Source organism: Epargyreus clarus, unplaced genomic scaffold (assembly GCF_041222505.1).
Source record: "Epargyreus clarus isolate Ecla_fem2 unplaced genomic scaffold, WU_Ecla_fem_2.2 ptg000026l, whole genome shotgun sequence".
Classification (NCBI taxonomy): Eukaryota; Metazoa; Arthropoda; class Insecta; order Lepidoptera; family Hesperiidae; genus Epargyreus; species Epargyreus clarus.
The window spans coordinates 7,124,560-7,144,317 of NW_027332233.1; the positions used below are offsets into that span (position 1 = coordinate 7,124,560).

Consider the following 19,758-nt stretch of genomic DNA (forward strand, 5'->3'; position numbering starts at 1 on the left):
GTGAAAAGTAGAAGGAGAAATATTTTGAATTAAATTTTTTCACAGGACAATTTTTTTTGGGCGCCGTAATGACATTTGACCATTTTCGTCTTAATCGACTGGCAACACTGGGATACAGAATTTTTTTTCGCGATTTTCACTTTTTGAGTACTTGGGCGGAAACCGTAGACAGAGCATATAAGTAATGTATGGGAGATATTTTTTATTTCAAATGGACCCTATGTAAAAAATCGAAAATCCAATGTTGCCATATACAAAAAAAATGTTTTCATACAAATGCATTTTCTACAGGATTATCGAAGATTTCAAGCTGTTGCCACCATTTGACGTCATTTTTTTGTATGAGGCGCTTAATGGCACTTATAGACTGTACCAACGTGTAAAAAAATATGTCAGTGTTGCCATACAAAAAATAATAATTTTCATACATGTGCATTTTTGTATGTCACATTTCAAGCTGTTGTAAATTTTTGACAACGTTATAATGTATGACGCGTTTGTATGTACTAATAGACTGCACATTTTGGTAAAAAAATATTTTAGTGTTGCCATACAAAAAATATTAATTTTCATACATATGTATTTTTGTATGTAATATTTCAAGCTGTTGTCTTGTATTGGTAACATTAGAATGTATGAGGCGTTTGTACGTACTAATATTGTGCACATTTTGATTAAAAAATATTTTAGTGTTGCCATACAAAAAATAATAATTTTCATACATTTGTATTTTTGTATGTGGTGTTTCGGACTGTTGTCTCCCTTTAAAGACCACCGCTACCATGCCCAGCATCACTAAACGTCAGTTTTCTGTATGAGGCGTTTAATGGTACTTATAGACTGTATAAATTGGTGAGAAAATATTTCAATGTTGCCATATAAAAAATAATAATTTTCATACAAGTGCATTTTTGTATGCCATATCTCAAGCTGTTGTTTCCTTCTGAGGTCATTCCAATGTATGAAGCGTTTGTTGATATTAACAGTTAAGACATTTGGGTAAAAAAATATTTCAGTGTTCCCATACGAAAAATAATAATTTTCATACATATGCATTTTTGTATGTCACATTTCAAGCTGTTGTTTCCTTTTGATGTCATTCCAATGTATGAGACGTTTGTCGATACTAGCAGTTTTAACATTTGGGTAAAAGAATATTTCAATGTTCCCATACAAAAAATAATAATTTTCATACATATGCATTTTTGTATGTAATATTTCAAGCTTTACTATATTTTTGCCAACCTTATAATGTATGACGCGATTGGGGGTACTAATAGACTTTACCTTTTGATTAAAAAATATTTTAGTGTTGCCATACAAAAAATAATAATTTTCATACATTTGTATTTTTGTATGTGGTGTTTCGGACTGTTGTCTCCCTTTAAAGACCACCGCCACCATGCCCAGCATTACTAAACGTCAGTTTTCTGTATGAGGCGTTTAATGGTACTTATAGACTGTATAAATTGGTGAGAAAATATTTCAATGTTGCCATATAAAAAATAATAATTTTCATACAAGTGCATTTTTGTATGCCATATCTCAAGCTGTTGTTTCCTTCTGAGGTCATTCCAATGTATGAAGCGTTTGTTGATATTAACAGTTAAGACATTTGGGTAAAAAAATATTTCAGTGTTCCCATACAAAAAATAATAAGTTTCATACATATGCATTTTTGTATGTAATATTTCAAGCTGTTGTATATTTTTGACAGCCTTATAATGTATGACGCGATTGTAGGTACTAATAGACTTCACATTTTCTTGAAAAAATATTTTAGTGTTGCCATACAAAAAAAAATAATATTCATACATTTGTATTTTTGGATGTAAACTTTGAGGCTGTTGTTTCCCTTTAATGACCGGCACCATTTGACGTATTTTTTCTGTATGAGGCGTTTAATGGTACATATATACTGTACAAATTTGTGGAAAAATATTTCAGTGTTGCCATACAAAAAAAAATACATATGCATTTTTGTATGTAATATTTCAAGCTGCTGTCTCCTTCTGACGTCATTCCAATTAATGAGGTGTTTGTCGATTTTAACAGTTTGAATATTATGGTGAAAAATTATATCAGTGTTGTCATACAAAAGTTCATATGCATGTATTTTTGTATGTAATATTTCAAACTTGTATTCTTTTGATATCATTATAAAGTATGAGGTGTTTGTAGGTATTTATAGTCTGAAAAAAAATCATTTTGTTAAAAAAATATATCAAATTTGTCAAACAAAAAAATATTTTTTCATACATATGCATTTTTGTATGCAATGTTTCAGGCTCTTCTCCCACTTTAATGACCACCACCACGATGACCGGCACCATTTTACATTTTTTCTTAGTATTTATTGTAAGGTCACATATAATTATACCTTACTGCGTTAGTTCAACATTATAAAAATAAATTAAATTAAAATTAGTTTAAAACCTTTCACTCGAAAAATAATGCTGGCCACATATTTAATTGACTGTAACGCTGTACTCGTGATTTAAAAAAAAAACAAAAGGGTATTATGGCGGGAAACGGCAGATGTCAAGGACGATGTTTGTGGAGGTCTTGGAATTAAACAAAAATAACTAGCTTGATTCAAGCCTTTCATTGGAGACACCCCCAACAATTTAGCCAGTGGGATCGCCTGCGTAAAACTGCGTAAGTTAATTTATTGGATATATTTAAATACAACAAATTAAGAATCGATACAAATGTTGGTTGGTACAGATTGTCTTAAGTTTGCTATCTGAGTTTATTAAATAGGCATGTAGTAGCCTAGCCGGCCGTTTTACAGGAATTTGATTGGGTCGAATATTTATGTTTTCATTTTACCTTATTTTGATATAAATCATAATTTAATTTTTAAATATTAATCATATTAGAAGTTCTTACTTACACAGTCGAGATATAAAATGGCAGTACCGTTATTATGAGCAAATGTTATATTTGTTTAGAAGAACTTTAATGTTATAAGGCAACTTTTGCATGCTCAAATTATTAGTATTTTGTCATACATTTAACACTTAACGTTTCGGAGTTTGTGTTAAATATGTATACGTATATTACGAATAATTATAACAGTCCTATATTAGTACTAGGGCTTATTGTGCTGATAATATTCGAAAGTAATAATGATTTTTAAAGTTATCGATGTTATATTGTTTAACATTATATTATCCGTATAATAATAATAAAGGGATTAGGTTATTGAATTTTTGTTCTATTTGCGTTATTCCTAAGTATCCATTACGTTACTAACAATTGGAAAAGTATGGTTACAGCTTGTACTTACTTAGTTACATTTTTAAATAGAATTAATTGCAAGTTTAATTTTAGTTTTCATGTTTATATTGGATCAAACAATGGAGAATACCTGTGGTCTTTGGTACGTAATAATAATGGACTGGGCATTCAACACTAAAGTATTTAAATCACTTGTTACCATTTCGGAGGAGAAGAATTCATAGTCAGAGTTCATAGAAGAGTCATAAGATATAAAAGAAGAAAAGCAAGACAAATTGTTTAAATTTTTTTTTTTTTTTTTATAAAGTAGGAGTAGCAGGCGAGCATGCAGTCCACCTGATGGTAAGTGGCCACTGCCGCCCATGATGGACATCTGTAATCAACTCCAGATAGGATTAGATATTCCTACCTGAGGTCGGCCACAGATGCGCCGCTAACCCTGAGGACTAAGCTGGAACGCCTCGGAAAAGTATATCTCCCTTACCACACCCTTCAAAACGGAACACAGCAGCGCTTAACACTGCTGTTATTAGGTAGAAATAGGTGTGGCGGTGGTGCCGCCGGAGTCGAATCACAAAGGGTTCTACCACCTTCAGGAGAGAGATTTGGAGAGAAGTAATGGTTATCGATTACAGGATTTATAAGTATAAGTATATTTCGAAATTTATTTATGAGTCGTTTAAAAAGGTACATATATGATTCAATCTTAATTAGCTAACTTATTGGTATGTTAAGAAAGCAATAACTGGTTTGAAATTATTTATGACTTGAGTTTTTGAGTATTCTATTTATTTGAGTTAAATTGTTTGTGGCTTACGTTACCTATATGAATTTTACTCGTGATTATTCTTTTTGGAGTGTTGCCCTACCATGCACATAGTGGGAAGGGACGTAAGATGTTAGATTCTCTTCTTACGTAATAATTTATAATTATTTAATTGTTCGTCTGCTACTCCTATATTACATAAAAAGGTACCTATAATACTTCCCTCAAGATACACCTTTTTTGTTGACAAGAGGGGAAACCTTCAAAAGGTACCCTATTCTGTGGGAGCGACACGGGGTTATGTGGGATTCTTACCGCACTAAAACCCCCCCGGTAATTATCCTCGGCGCTGCATAGAGGACTTCGGGATCTCCAAAGGAACGCAACCGGAGTCTTCTTAGCGGGTTGCCCCGTCGGGCTCTGCCCAGATGAGCATGACGCTCACCACTCGGTGTGGCGTACATGACGGTATGCGACCACACCTACTGCCATCCTTCCCTGGGTAGTTGCCCGGGTGGTTCCAGCTCTCACTTTTGCCACCCGCAATCCCGGAAGCCCCTTTTAGTCGCCTCTTAAGACAGGCAGAGGATACCGTAACCCTATTCTGGTCCCAGAACTACGGGATCAGATGGGCGTTATATACGCCCACGGTGACTCCTCCTCCGAGCTGTGCGCTCCCTAGCTCGCTCGGCTTCTTCCTTTGTGGACATGACAATGTCGCAGGTGATCATGCTATGTCTTGGAGCTATCCAACAATGGCGCTGGAGACAGGTCCGGTCCCACTTTTGACACGAGGATCCGCCGCTGAGACTCCCACGCTGGGCAGTACTGCAGCGTGTGCTATGCGGAATCCTCGTAGGGCCGTCATCTCCCTCTATCCTGTTTAGATACTCACCGAAACGGCCATGTCCGATGAGTATCTGGGTCAACTGGTATGTTGCATGACCTTTCGCGAAGAGCCAAACCCGAAAGTTCAGTACGATAGCATTGACCACCCGTTGGCGTATGTTACGTGGTCCAAATAGCCGATGATGCTAGCAACCTCCAAATACACCTATACAGGGTGAATTTTTCAAATAGGCCTTCAAGGCTAAATCCGAAACTATAAGGATTTGCGAAAAATGCTGAAAGGAGTTACGAGGCCGATTTTGATAAAACTAAAACTGCATCATTCGGTTTTTAAAATATCTTCTTCCTTAGCCGAGAATCGAACGAGTTCATTTTGAAAAATAATAAACTTCTATATTATTTCACTATCTGATAGTGTCGCTTATAAGGATCAAATTCTGGGAAGTAATGTTATGTGACAAATTAAAGGAAAAGGAAAATTTTGAATAAAATACATATTGGCATACTAATCCTTAAAGATTATACATAACATATGACTTATGTATAATTCTTAGAAGTATACATAAGTCATAACTTTTACTTGAAAAAGTCATTCTCCCAAATTGTCAATTTTACATTTGTATTAAACGAAACTCCGCGCAGAGCAAGTTGAAAATCTATTACAATGGTCCTAAAAATAACCTCAACTAAGTCAAACATAAAAATATAAATTCTAGAAGAACAAAACGTCCGCTTCTGAATGATTTGAAATATTAGACCAAAAACATTGTTTATACGCGAGATGTTTAAATTAATGAATGACGGGAACTTAACTGCCAAATTAATATGAAAAAATATGTATATTATTAAAATTTACGCTTTTCCTTTAGTTTGTCATTTATCATTACTTTCCAGAATTTGATATTCCAGAATTCCCAGAATTGAATTTGACGTGAAGTTCAAAATACAGTCTAGATTCTTACAGATTATATAGATTCGATGGTCCGATATAATAACGAAAGTCGAATAGGTAAAGTAAATCCTTTAGTTCATATAAGAAAAACAGTGGTTGTGGATATCCAATAACATTAAAACTGTTAATTTTTAAAACAATATTTTTTGAGGTTTTCACCAGACTTATTTGTTAACATCTGGAACCAGCAGCTGAACGTAAATTCAAAAGCACGAAAACGTTTGAGGAGACAAATAACATTACGTGGCGGTCACCCATCTATGTACTGCCCACAAATTTAACCTACTCAACCCTGTTAATATACAATTATTTTCAACTTAATAAAAGTAAATTATTTGTGCTTGCGCATATATTCAATATTAAACTCCTTAATCCTGATGATACAGGGATACCACCTGTCTATTCGGCCATTTAGCGCTCACTTTTTTACACTTCACAATATGGGAGTAACAGACGAGCATGCAGTCCACCTGATGGTGGGTGGCTATTACCTATGGACGTCTGTAATCAACCTCAGATAGGATTATATATTCCTACCTGGAATCGGTCACAGATGCGCCGCTACCCCTGAGGACTAAGCTGGAACGTCTCGGAAACGTATGTCTCCCTTACCTACACCCTTCAAACCAGAACACAGCAGCGCTTAACACTGCTGATATGAGGTTTAACCACAAAATGCTCTACCACCTTCAATCACTATATATATTTGAATCATGATAAAAAATAATCTTTTACTTTTGTAACATTAGTACAGAAAAAGATAGTAGGTATGTAGAATTTGTTAGGTTAGGTTAGGTTAGAACATGAAAGAAAATATAAAACATGTCATTTAATTAAAAAATCAAAAATACGAATGCACTAAAAAGGCTGAAGTAGAACTTTTTTAAAACGTGTTACTATTTCGCGAAAAAAAATCACAATTTATGCTCCATAAAATATATAACTTCAGTAATTTAAAGTTCCAAACATTATTTTACTTCGTTTAGGGGTAGAATTTCATTATTTTTTTACCAGCAAACCAGATACAAAATTTCATAGCGTTTGCTTCAAAATTGACGGTTGTTCAAATGAACTTTCAACCCCGATTTTATCCTCTACGGGGTTGATTTTTAGGAAGGGGATAAATGGGTATTTCCTTGTTCCTATCCAGGAAATACTAAATTTTACAGTAGTTGCTTCAAAATTAAAGGATTTAAAAAAAAACTGACATGACTATTTTACCCTCTTAGGGGTAGAATTTTCAAAAGGCCTTCCTTAGTACTTATTAACGCTACATACAGAACCTATGTGCAAAATTTCGGAACTCTATGGTCCGTGGTTTCGACTGTACGTTTATTTCCGAAAAATGAATTAGTCATTTAGTTAGTCAGTCAGTCAGTCACCTTGCTGTTTTATATATATACAAATATGTTTTTATAATCTTCGTTTAATTTTCTTTCATTTGATACCCTGCTCGATAGGTTCGGTTAACTTTATTTTTTAAATGTGGTACTATTTCGCGCCAAAAATCCGCCATTGTGATATTTTTTCTAACACCTATCTAAGGACACTCGGGTCATTGAGACGAATATAATGATACCTTAACTCTCGAAATTTAAATCTCCAAAAGAACGCAACCGAAGTCTTTTTAGCGCGTTGCCTTGTCGGGCTCCGTCCAGGTGAGCACACGTAATCGTCCTTCCCGGAATCGTTGCCCGGGCGGTTCGAGTTCTCACTTTTGCCGCCCGCAACCCTGGAAGTCCTTTTAGTCGCCTCTTAAGACAGGCAGAGGATACCGTAACCCTATTCTGGTCCCGGAACTACAGGGACAGATGGGAGTTATGTATGCCCGCGGCGACTCCTCCTCCAAGCTGTGCGCTAGCTCGCTCGGCGTCTTCCTTCGTGGACATGACAATGTCGCACGTGATCATGCCGTCCCAGGCTTTGCTACGCTTAACTATAGCTCCAATAATGGTGCTGGAGATAGGTCCGGTCCCACTTTTGTCAAGAGGAACCGCCGCTGAGACTCCCACGCTGGGCAGTACTGCAGCGTGTGCTATGCCGTCATCTCCCTCTATCCTTTTTAAATACTCACCGAAACGGCAATGTCCGGTGAGTATCTGGGTCAACCGGTATGTTGCATGACCTTTCGCGAAGAGCAAAGCCTGAAAGTTCGGTACGATAGCATTAACCAACCGTTGGCGTATGTTACGTGGTTTCGAGTAGGCGAAGTCCCTGGCAAAGAATACAGTTACCCGGGGTGAGGTAATGTTGGCTGTATCACTTGATATGGCCAACGTGTTTGACACCCGCCCCTGGAATTGCAAGAGGGTAGCGTCTCGTTACCACGGAGGTTCTACCGGAGAAGATTGTCGGGGACTACTTATCTAGGCGTATGGTGGAATACCCTGGCCAAGACCGGTGGTGTCGGCGGGAAATATGGTGCGGAGTTCCACAAGGTTTGATGCTGGGTCCTATCTTGTGGAATATCGGCTAAAACTGAGTACTGCGAGGAGCTCCCCTTCCGGGTGTCAGCATAGTTCGTTATGTATACAACACCCTGATGACTGTCTGTAGCGGAAACCATAGGGATGCTTTCCTGCGCGTCACCGCTTGCACGGTATTCATAGTGGGCCGCATACGGCGGTTGTGTTTAAAAATCTAGAAAAATCCGAAACTGTGCTTCATGGCAATCATGGCGATGCTTCATGGCCCTCGGAAGGCGCCGCCCCAGGATGCTTATATCGTCGTCTCCGGAGTTCGTATCGATGTGAGGCCGTTGCGAACGTATCTGGGATTCATCCTGGATAGCCGGTGAAATGTCGGACCCCGCTTTGGATGGACCCCTCAGCGCCTGAGGTCGGCGGCGACCTTGGGTAGATTTTCTGCCTTATCTCATGTGAGGCAGCCTACGTGTTGGCGGGAAGTTTGCTCTGAGATTTGGGAGCGATGACCTTTTCGTCGCTAGGTTATTGGCGCGAGGAAACACGCCAATCCTGGAGCCGCCCGCCCGTGCGACAGGAACTGGAGAGACACAGAGCTGAGCTGCGCCAATGGATTACCGAGACGTGGAACTCAAGGTTGGTGCATCCTAGAGCCGTCCTGAGGACTATTGAGGCAATTCGTGCGTTATTGAGAAGTGGTTATGTATGTTTCTGGAATTATTTGTGCTGGATCGGGCGGGTGTCGACGGCCACATGCCATCACTGTAACGATTACCTCGAAGAGATGGCCCAGCACACGCTAGAGGTAGTGCTGGTGGTTCGCTCTATGGTTGGAAGTGTCTGGTGGCCGGGTCGTGACAGTAATGCTAATGTTTTCTCGTGAACCGTCTCTGAACGTCCAGAGGAACGCTGCGGAGTTTTAGTTGGTAAGAGTCTGACATACCACTGTTCCCCCGATCTTCTGATCTGATATGCAAGAATCCTCATGGATGCTCTTCTGAATTTCTCCGCATTAAAAAAATGGGTAGAAGCAATAATTTTAAATATACCTTTTGCCCTTTTTGCCATTAATAGCTTAAATTTTTACATTTTTTTACTAAACACAGACTGTAATTATAATATTCAATTTATACCTAAAATGCTACTTATTTTTAATAATTAAACGTACTTTAATGAACACCTTACACGTCCTGCCACTTCGCCTACCGCTCGGCAAATGGAACATTTTCGTCGACTCCGTCAAAAGGGCGCGAGCACACGTAGTAACATTTAAAAATATCGTAAATATTGTGAAACTTAAATATTGGATGCCTTTAAAATGTTGTAAGATATTTTTTTGTGTCCATTACAAGTGATTAGATTTAGTTTTTATGTCCATATTTATATGTGTGTGTCCATTACAAGATTAAAAGTTTAGTGATTTGTTTTACATAATTAAGGATTTAAATATGACATATTTGTATTTCTTATACCATATAAACGCTGTAACTATAATTCGCCTTTAAATCTCATACCGCGTAAATACTGTAACTGAGCTGGGACTAAAATTCTCAGACCGCGAAAACGCTGTAACCCGTGTTGTGTTTAAATGTTTTGATAGTGAAATTAGTGTAACAGGCGCAGTACAATAAAACGAAGGACTTTTACAGGGTTACTGCAATTTAAGGTCGAAAAAAAACATTGAAATTTTCTACGCTGTAAATGAATTTAAAATGCTCTTAGAGCTACACGAGTGTTAGATCATACAACACAGAAAAAATCTGATTCCAAATATGTATATAACGTATTTCCAGACTTTTTGGCGTAACAGCAATAACGCATTCCTGGGTCGATATGCACTATTTTATGTAATATTTCAAGTTGCTGTATACTTTTGAACGCCTTATAATGTATGACGCGTATGTACTAATAGACTACACATTTTGGTAAAAAAATATTTTAGTATTGCCATGCAATAAATAACAAGTTTTATAAATAAGTATTTTTGTATGTAATATTTCAAGCTATTGTGTCATTATGTTTTTAAAATGTATGGCTTATAGACAAAAAAAACAGGACCCAAATTCTTGGTATTTTGCAAATATTAACTCGTATCCTTTACAAACGGCCCCAAAAATTAACAAATTTTCAATAAATATATAGAAACAAAAATTGTAAAAAATCTTGCATGCAAAACTAAACAAGACATTTCCCCGCGAGCTGCTTGCAGCTCGCGCACCCAAGCGATACCTAGTTTTTTTATAATTGTCGAACCTTGAATTAAAAATTAAGGTTGGTAATTCATGTACCTATTTATGAAAAACTTGACGTTGCTATAAAGGGCTGAAAATGAAGAGTAAAACATATCTATCAAATCCGTTAATGTATTAACGAATCGTCTAATGTTGTAACTGCCCAAAGCCATAAATGACCATTTATTTACCATTACAATATATTAATGGCTAAAACATAGCCTAGCGATTACTACAATTAAGACGAATCCAACCACGCCGCATAAATTAAAATCCGTCCAGCCGTTTGAACTGTAGGACATGCGAAATAATGAGTACATACGTACATACGCACAAACAACATTACCTTCCTTAGTCTGTTAAAAAAATATATGAGAAAGATTTGCGACGGAGGTCTTTTATTGGAACTGTGGTATGGAGACTTTTGTTAGACGACCGCGGATCACGAATAAAAAGATAATGGTAATGGCATAGATTAGTAAAGATACTTCGCCGCCTTGAAATTGAATGAAGCCGCAAACGGCTTATTATAGTAAGTTCTTTTTTTGAATTCTTGACAAATAAAAACATTTTTAGAGAAAATTTACGAATAAATAAGTAATACTGCGTAATTTACATAATTAATAAATAATAATTTATAATAATAATTTCAAATATTTTAGGGACATTTTAGCACGGAGACGTGGCAAAACTTTTTTACGCAACTATTTCAATTCTCAAAACTGGGTACATTTTCTTGTTAGGAGTGAGTAATCTTTAGTAATCTATGGGTAATGGTAAAATTTTCCTTATCATTGGCTGCTTCACTGCCATTATTCATATATACATTACCCTCTTATGTAACATACACATAATATACTACAACATACTGGGACCTATATTTATACCTTACGTAATAAATATAAATTGCATTAAAAGCTGTAATTTAAATGAAAATGCGACCACACAATGACCATTATTACGAGAACATTACTGCTCATGGCTTTTAATTAGAAGCTATCGATCATGTTTAGAGAGGGTTTATTAATTGCGTTATTAAGTTGCAAACGAGCACGCCAGTCAGCCTGGGAATTGTGAATGTATGCGATTGATGGTCAGTAAAATTGAATCAAATTGATTACCACTGCGGGGGATTTCAAGTTGATTATTGATTAATTAGCGTGTAAAGGTCTACATTCATCACAATCGTATGGTATTGTAATTCTAACAATGAAGAAGTTATTTTAATAATATAGAAGTAGTAGACGAGTATGCAGTCCACCTGATGATAAGTGGTTACTGCCGCTCATGGACATCTGTAATCAACCCAGATAGTATAAGATAATTAATTCTACCTGGGAAGCTGGAACGCCTCAGAAAAAATATGTCTCCCTTATCACTGTTATTAGGCAGATAGGGGTGACGATAGTGTTGCCAGAGTCGAACCACAAAGGATTCTACCATCTTCTTATATTATTTGAAAGATTACTGCAATAGTGAAATGAAATTAAATATATTTATTTTGTATAGGCCAACGGCGGCACTTACAAATTGTCAGTTAAAATATTTTTCTTATACTACTAGCGGATCGGAACGCGACTTCTACTGAGAAGATCCGGTAAGAAACTCAGTGGGTTTGTCTTTTTTTTATATAATTATTCTCTTTATCTCTTATTTTAGATGCATTAGTTACTTAAACTGGACCCATGTTGAATAAATTAAGTGTATACCTACCATTATAACAAAAATGAGAGGAAAGCAGTGTGTGCATAATATATAGGACTCTATTATTGTTAGCTTTGGATAAACAGTGCGTACTAAGCCTTCTGAGCTACACACGAATACACAAAGCTACCAAAAGAATCTATAACAGAAATACTATTTTGTTTGACCATTTCTTAATGTCTAAATTTGAATCCGCAGTGAAATATCAAATACGTGTCGTTTACAGTTACCGGCAGTACGCCGGTAGTGTGGTACTTTTAGATGGAAGATAAAATGGATATTGTGTGTCAGAAACTCTGACATCAGATTTATGTATGTATACAGCAATCCGTAAGGGGATTATCTCAACCCTCGACTTTATTCTTTTTGAGGCACAAATTCAATGTCCTAACTTCAACCAAGATATCATTTTTCGAGGCATTCCAACTTAATACAGGGGCAGCGGCGCATCTGGGTCCGTAGTGTCCGGTCAGGTAGGAATCTTGTATGGGGTTGATTACAGATGTCCATGGTCAGTAGTAGCCAGTTACCATAGGGTGGAGTGCATGCTCGTCTGCTACTCCTATATTATAAAAAGCCCTTTCAAGGCAATCGCGGTTGTGATTTCAAAGATTTAATTACGTTTCATTTTGATTTCAATTTCTGTATATCAGTCTTCCTAGTCTTAATGGCGATTCATTTCTCAATATTCGGTTTACTCTTAGTATTATGGTATTACACTACAAATATTTAGACAATCGTACCTTCGACCCTCAGGGCTTATGGCGTGGTAAACATTACGTCACACAGGTAATCATGTAGGTAAAATATATTACGACACTCACGCTACGCTTATTACATATTGAGTATCCGGTGTTGGTTCTGGCACACCATTTCGAAATAGCTAATTGAATAATTGGCCAAGTGTGAGTTGAACTTGTACATAGAGAATTCCGTACCACCAAATTTTCATTTATCATAGCAACTATAGTAGTAAATGCATTGTGAAAAATTGAATATATTACCTATTGCGGCTCAAATGCTGATTAATAGCGGTTTTTTGTATGCCGATCTCCGTTTATTTTTAAGCTTTATTATTGTTGTTATTTGTTGTTCTATTATAGCAACCACCAAACCATTATGTAAACTGTGTAAAATATAAGAGTCTATCTATTACGTTACAAGAGATGAAGCCCTCTGTGAGACAGACAGACAGTTTTTAATTTTTATCCTTTGAGTACCGAACCCTAAAAAGTACGACCGTGACTTCTTGCGATCGATACGACAACTAAATAAAGCCTTTATTACTGCAGTAACGCACGTTTTGTTTCTGTTGTTACCTTACTATAAATGTAATAATAGCTCGTCAAAGAACTTTTCCTAATAAAGGTTACGTGTTGTGTGAAAACTTTTGAAGGTAAATGACAATAAACAACTGTTGTTTTCTTTTTATTGTAGACACGCTTCCGTGGTTCGATCGCGTGTAACGTGCATGGTTTTTGGTTCTTTTCTTTTGAAAAATAGCCTATGATTATCCCGTAAAATCCACAGTGAACCGATAATCAAAGCATGTTTTTCCAATATTATCATTATTATACTTTGATAAGTAAAGATACTTCGCCGCCTTGAAATTGAATGAAGCCACAAACGGCTGATTTGTAGGTTATTTTTTTGAAATTTTGACTTTTAAGGGACATTTTAGCACGGAGACGTGACAAAACTTTTTTACGCAACTATTTCAATTGTCAAAACTGGTTACATTTTATTGTTAGGAGTGAGTCATTTTTACTAATCTATGTTATTATATCTAAGTCCACCAGATTATATACGGTCTTTTAAATCCAGTGACAGTGCCTATGTACATCATTTAGAAGAAGTTCCACCTGAAGCCGAACACAGATGGGTTGCCACTCGCGAACTAACCACATATGCCAATCAACGGGCATTAAATCCGTCCACTAAAATGCAAAACTGCTACACGCTTTAAATGGGTGTGCTGATTGTCCTCTCCAAACCATGCTGGCTCTACCTTTCCACCTTATTATGATTAAATATCTAAAAAAAATATATATAGTTTAAAAACTAAAAACCACGCTAAAATCGCAGAAGAAAAATATTTAATCCTGATCAGGATTAACGATATTTCTTCTTGTGTCTAAGTATAGTATGAAAAGATGTAAGAGAACGGGATAAAATTATTAAAATCGTATATTATCATCGGTTCTTGAAATTTGTTAAAAAATTTCAATTAATCGCACCGTTCAAAGTGAGTAAACATCGGGTTCAAATATTCCGTTACATACATTCAGGTCAAGCTAATAAAAGCGTGGCAAATAATGCAAGTGTATTGTTTTAGAAAACAGAAGTTTAAATTTAAAACTACGGTATTTATCTAATAGTCCAAGATCCCAGGGCCATTATTGAGATTGTAATTATTTTGAGAGCTTTAAAGCGTCTGCAAAGCAATACGGCCGACGGAAAGTGTCTGGGAGTATTGGCGACTTATTTTTAAGGATATTGCCTAAAATATACGTAAAAATCAGCTTGGAGAATTTACGTGAGGTAAGTAAAGTTTTTATTTACCTTGATTACCTGATACCTGAAAATTGGCCGTCTGAGCAAGCTAGCAGGTAGGCATGCGTTCTTAGTACATACTAACACTACTCAATCGTCCACATTTCCTTCGTCAGAAAATACGTGACGTCTGGTGGCCCTGGGATCTTGCTCTATAAGACTTTACCATAGACTATTTCGCGTATCCTATCAAACAATAAGCGCAAAAGTTACTCCAATACTTTATAACAGAATTGAGTCCAAAGCTCCACGGAATAATAAAAGGTTAATGCCAATTAGTTCTATTACGTGATTAGATATAAACTAAAGGTGTTTTCAATTTCCTATTTTTAAATTATTTTATAATAACACATGCAGGCGAGGCGTTCCAGCTTAGTCCTCAGGGGTAGCGGCACATCTGTGGCCGACCTTAGGTAGGAATATCTAATCCTATCTGGGGTTGATTACAGATATCCATGGGCGGCAGTAGTCACTTACCATCAGGTGGACTGCATGCTCGTCTGCTAATCCTATATTATAAAAAAAACATACCAAACAACTTTATAACTGAAATAGCCATATAACTCCGAAAACATGACTATCAGAATAGTTTGAATCCAGTTATTGTGGTACGAAATAAATTGTGTCTTTAAATTAAAGATGGCCACCGGAGCTTTAATTTACTTCTGATTCCTGTGACCCAGTTTGCAGTTAAATAGGTACCGTCTCGACTCTTAGTAGTTCATAGGTTTTCGTTCAATATACACCAGTCGATAAAATGGAAACTGAAAACCGGGAGTGCTAAGTAAAATATTGTATAAATATACCGAGTTACTAAAAGGAAAAGTTTTGACACAAACTTTTGCTGCAAGGTATATAAATAATACGATCTAGTCTTTATATGAATGCTTTTAAAGACAAACGAGATTTAACGACTGCAATAATATTCAATATGTCCTGCAGAGTATGGAAGCGACGATACTGCCTAATTCTGTTAATGATCAACATACAAAAGTAAAATGTATATTGAAAATAAATAGTCACTTGTTTTAAGAGCGAAGAAGAACATCTGAATCCTCATAAATCTAGTTTAAAACTCAAACTATTTAAAAACTTATATCTATACCAAAAAAGTCAGACTGTATCAGTTAAAATAAAAATGTCATTGTAAAAAATATACATTGAGTGTAAACGTATTCAGGTAGGTAGCTAGTAGTTAGGTAGGTTGAGGTATCTTCCACAACGCTACCGCCCATACACGACCCATGCTTGTCAAAAAATTTAATAGAAAAATATGAATTTGTCTGATGCAACACTAAATGGGGCTTCACGGATACTATTCCTGAAGTTTAATCTTATATTAGTATGTCAGACAGGAATAGTATGAACACCGCGACAATAACACAGAAATAGGTGAGACAAGCGTCACCTCAATCGAATCGCATTACAAAATATATTGTATCCGTTCAGCAAACTGGGAAGAACAATATATAAATCACAATATTGAATCAACGTACCTAAGGAATTATATCAAGCGCGGCATCTGGGTACAATATTAATCACGTTGCCGTAATTCACGCATTGTTACTATTTAACAATAGATCAGAATCAGACAAAAGGAGAACTCAGATACGCTATCTGTGTACAATATTTATAACCGAACTACGCGCCGTAAATAATATTGTACGAGTATCTCTAATCCCTTACGGTATTGTTTACGGCTGAGTTACAACTTTTGAGACGGTATTGCTCCTAACTTTGGACTTCGAAAGCTCGGAATACAAATACTTAAGGTAAACGACCGATTACGACGTCTAAAATTTAACATTAATATTGTGATTACACTATTATGACGTCACATGGTATCTGAAATGTCGTATTTAGTCAAATGTGTCTAGAAATAAGGCAAACAATTTTATATATTTTTTTATTGAATAATATGTATTATTACCTTCCAAATTGAACAAAGAAAACTTATTACATACTTATAATTTTATATAAGTATAATAAGTTTCTGTACTTAATAAAACATAATTAATCATGAACTTTGTCTCGAAAAGAGCAGAGGTAAGTATCATGGACACAAAAACAGGTCTTAAAATGCTAACTTAAGCTCCTTGTAACTTGAATAATGAGTTCCCTCAAGAAGTAACATTTGGAGCGGGAGATGCATTACCCGCTAAGCTAAAGGGTAAATCCACTGTGGTTCCACAATGGGGATAAAGGCCAAACATCGAACCATAAGTGTTGAAGAATAACAAATTCTTTTGAAATGAAATTATATCGAGTTACTGCATATAGCCGCCCGCGTGCACGCATAATACGGGAATTACATTTTTTTAATATTTTCCGTTATGAACTTTATAGATTTGTGACCAAAGTGGGTTGTTTTGAAAACGCTTCAGTTGTTTTTCTATAACGCCAAGGGATGAAACGCGAAAGAAAAAAGTATTGTAAACCGGTTTAACATGTGTTGTAGTATGTTACAGTATCCCATAAAGAAACAAATCTAAGAATAGTATTTATTTTATTGTATTCGTGGCGACATTATAATTTTTAAAGTGTTTTAAAAGAATATAGGTACTTACCTCCAAAAGTTATATATACCTTAATAAACTTGATAAAACATTACAGTCATGCTAAAGTAACATTACATTCAGTTAAAACATTAAGGTTAAAATTATACAGCTGCAATCGCAAATATGACAGAAATACGTTACAAAGTTGATTACGACTACTGTGTTAGTGCCTGCTGTAATTTTCTTTAGAATTTCTATTATGGCTTATTATTTTAATAGCAATTAAAATGCACACTATAACTACTTAAATGTTATTTTTACTACGCCACTTTTTTGCTATTGCCACTAAAATCCTTATCCTTACTAATATTATAAATCCGAAAGTAACTCTGTCTGTCTGCCTGGCTGTCTCTTCTTCACGCCTAAACCACTGAACCGATTTTAATTAAATTTTGTACAAAGATAGTCTGAGACCCGAGAAAGGACATAGGATAGTTTTTATCCCGGAAATCCCACGGGTACTAGAGATGGCGATCTAAGATCGATTAATCGTTTTTATTTTATTCGATATTACTAAGGATTGAATCGTAAACTATGCATTTGATCAATTGATGATCTTTAGCAAAGTTGTTGTCCATGAGCCCACGAAGGTTTCAGAGTTGGTACGACCAATTTTCGCCAGATGGCGCCACTGTCATTCCAATGAAGGTACGAATTTTCAGTTTTATGTGTATTAGTATGTCATATTATTTTCTTATAAACGCGGGCGAAGCCGCGGGCAAAAACTAATACTATATAAAATATCCGTACCCATGCAGTCCACGAAAATGAAACTTGAAAATGACTTCCGCGTATGTTTGAGAATTTATAATATAATATAGTCAAAACTATTCTCGCGGTTCCAACTATTCGTACTCTCATTGCGAACGATAAATATTCCAAGAAATACTTCACGGCAACTTACCAGGACTTCACATTTCTCAAGTGTTAAATAAGTATTAAAGTTTTGCACGCCCGCCGCCACGCCGTAGAGCGAACGTCTAACACAAACATGAAATAACTGAAACCTTTTTATTTTACTCTATTCGTGACTGCACGGAATTGTTCATTTTCATTCTAATTTAAAGTATAATACATTTGTCCTTTATTAGCAAATGCTTGTGGCCTTTATTTGCAAATGATTTCTGCGTCTGTTAACCTTCAATTTACTGTTTTAATTTACAGAAATACAATAAGCATCATCAATTGTAAAATATAGTCATCCGCACAACTAACTTTGAGGAACCTGCTGCGTGGAAAGTATATATACTTTAATTTTAGATATATTATATTTTTCTGAATTATGTGCGTATGTATTAGAAATTAAATTTAATTATCACTTGCTAAAACTTGGTGAAGGAAAACATCGTGAGGAAACCTGCATTCCTGAGCGATTTATAAAAAAAAAAATCTCAAAGGTATGTGAAGTCTACCAATACGCACTTGGCCAGCGCGGCAGACTATGGCCTAATCATTCTCATTCTAAGAAGAGACCCGTGCCCAGCAGTGGGACAGTAATGAGTTGATGATGATAATGATGATATGCATTCTCTAAAAATAAAAAGACAATCTAGTTTATAAATAATATTTTGAAAACAATGCTGCATACAAACAACTAGAACAACATAAAAACAGAAAGGACAGCTAAAATTTTATTCATGAAAAAGTCTACTATAATTGCTGCACAGACAAAACGTGACATCCATTGCCGCTCAAAACCAGAATCTTAATAACTACTGCCAAACTTTTAAAGCAGTGGATAATGCACTATAATGTAAGTTTTTAATATCGCCGGCTTTGTCGGCCGGGGTGAAGGTTAGGTCAAGGTACCGACGTATATTAATACCATACGGCCAGTAGTGTCGCGTTTACTAGAATACTACGTTCACGAAGGCCGATCTTAGATTGTAGCTGCATCTGAATAATGTATTGCTGTTTAGATTTTAATGTAGTTTTGGATCGATAGAAGGTAATAGAAGCGAATGGTTGACTTTTTAATGAGTTTTCGTTATATTTTCGACGAGGATTTTATCATAGACCAGGTCTGTGGTTTTTTTATAACATTGGAGTAGCAAACGAATCGGCAGTTCACCTGATGGTAAATGATAACTGCCGCCCATGGACATCTGTGACAATTTTCATATTTTACAGACTCTACCAGAAACCAACATATGCATAGCCACTCCTAAGACTAAGTTGATAGCCTCGTAAATGAACAAACAGAGAAATTATTGAATGGTTGTAGCAGTAGTCTTTTCCTGGTAAAACCTCTGTCCCTACTTTTCAAATTACTTTCTTTTTATCTGTCAAATACTTTGACTGAAATATCACATAAAATATATCCTCGTACCATTCAAGAGCGGGAGCATACTTAACCAAAACGAGCTGTTCTTTTCTTATTTTAGGAAGAAACTTATGAGGAGTCAATGACGTTCTCAAGGAAGGAGCTTACTGGTCGAAGACCGACTTTAGGCCATAATCCTATCCCTGTAGTTCCGGG

The 19,758-nt window shown here is 35.9% G+C and overlaps 1 protein-coding gene and 1 long non-coding RNA gene across 2 annotated transcripts in view; one reads left to right on the plus strand and one right to left on the minus strand.

Moving 5' to 3' along the window:
• Hs3st-A (Heparan sulfate 3-O sulfotransferase-A) overlaps nucleotides 1-19,758 on the minus strand; it is a 102,928-nt gene that overhangs the window by 54,642 nt on the left and 28,528 nt on the right. The gene's annotated exons all lie outside the window — the stretch shown is intronic.
• LOC140753576 (uncharacterized) lies at nucleotides 2,386-3,508 on the plus strand. Its single transcript, XR_012103587.1, has 2 exons — nucleotides 2,386-2,658; nucleotides 3,424-3,508. It is a non-coding gene; the product is annotated as an uncharacterized LOC140753576 (long non-coding RNA).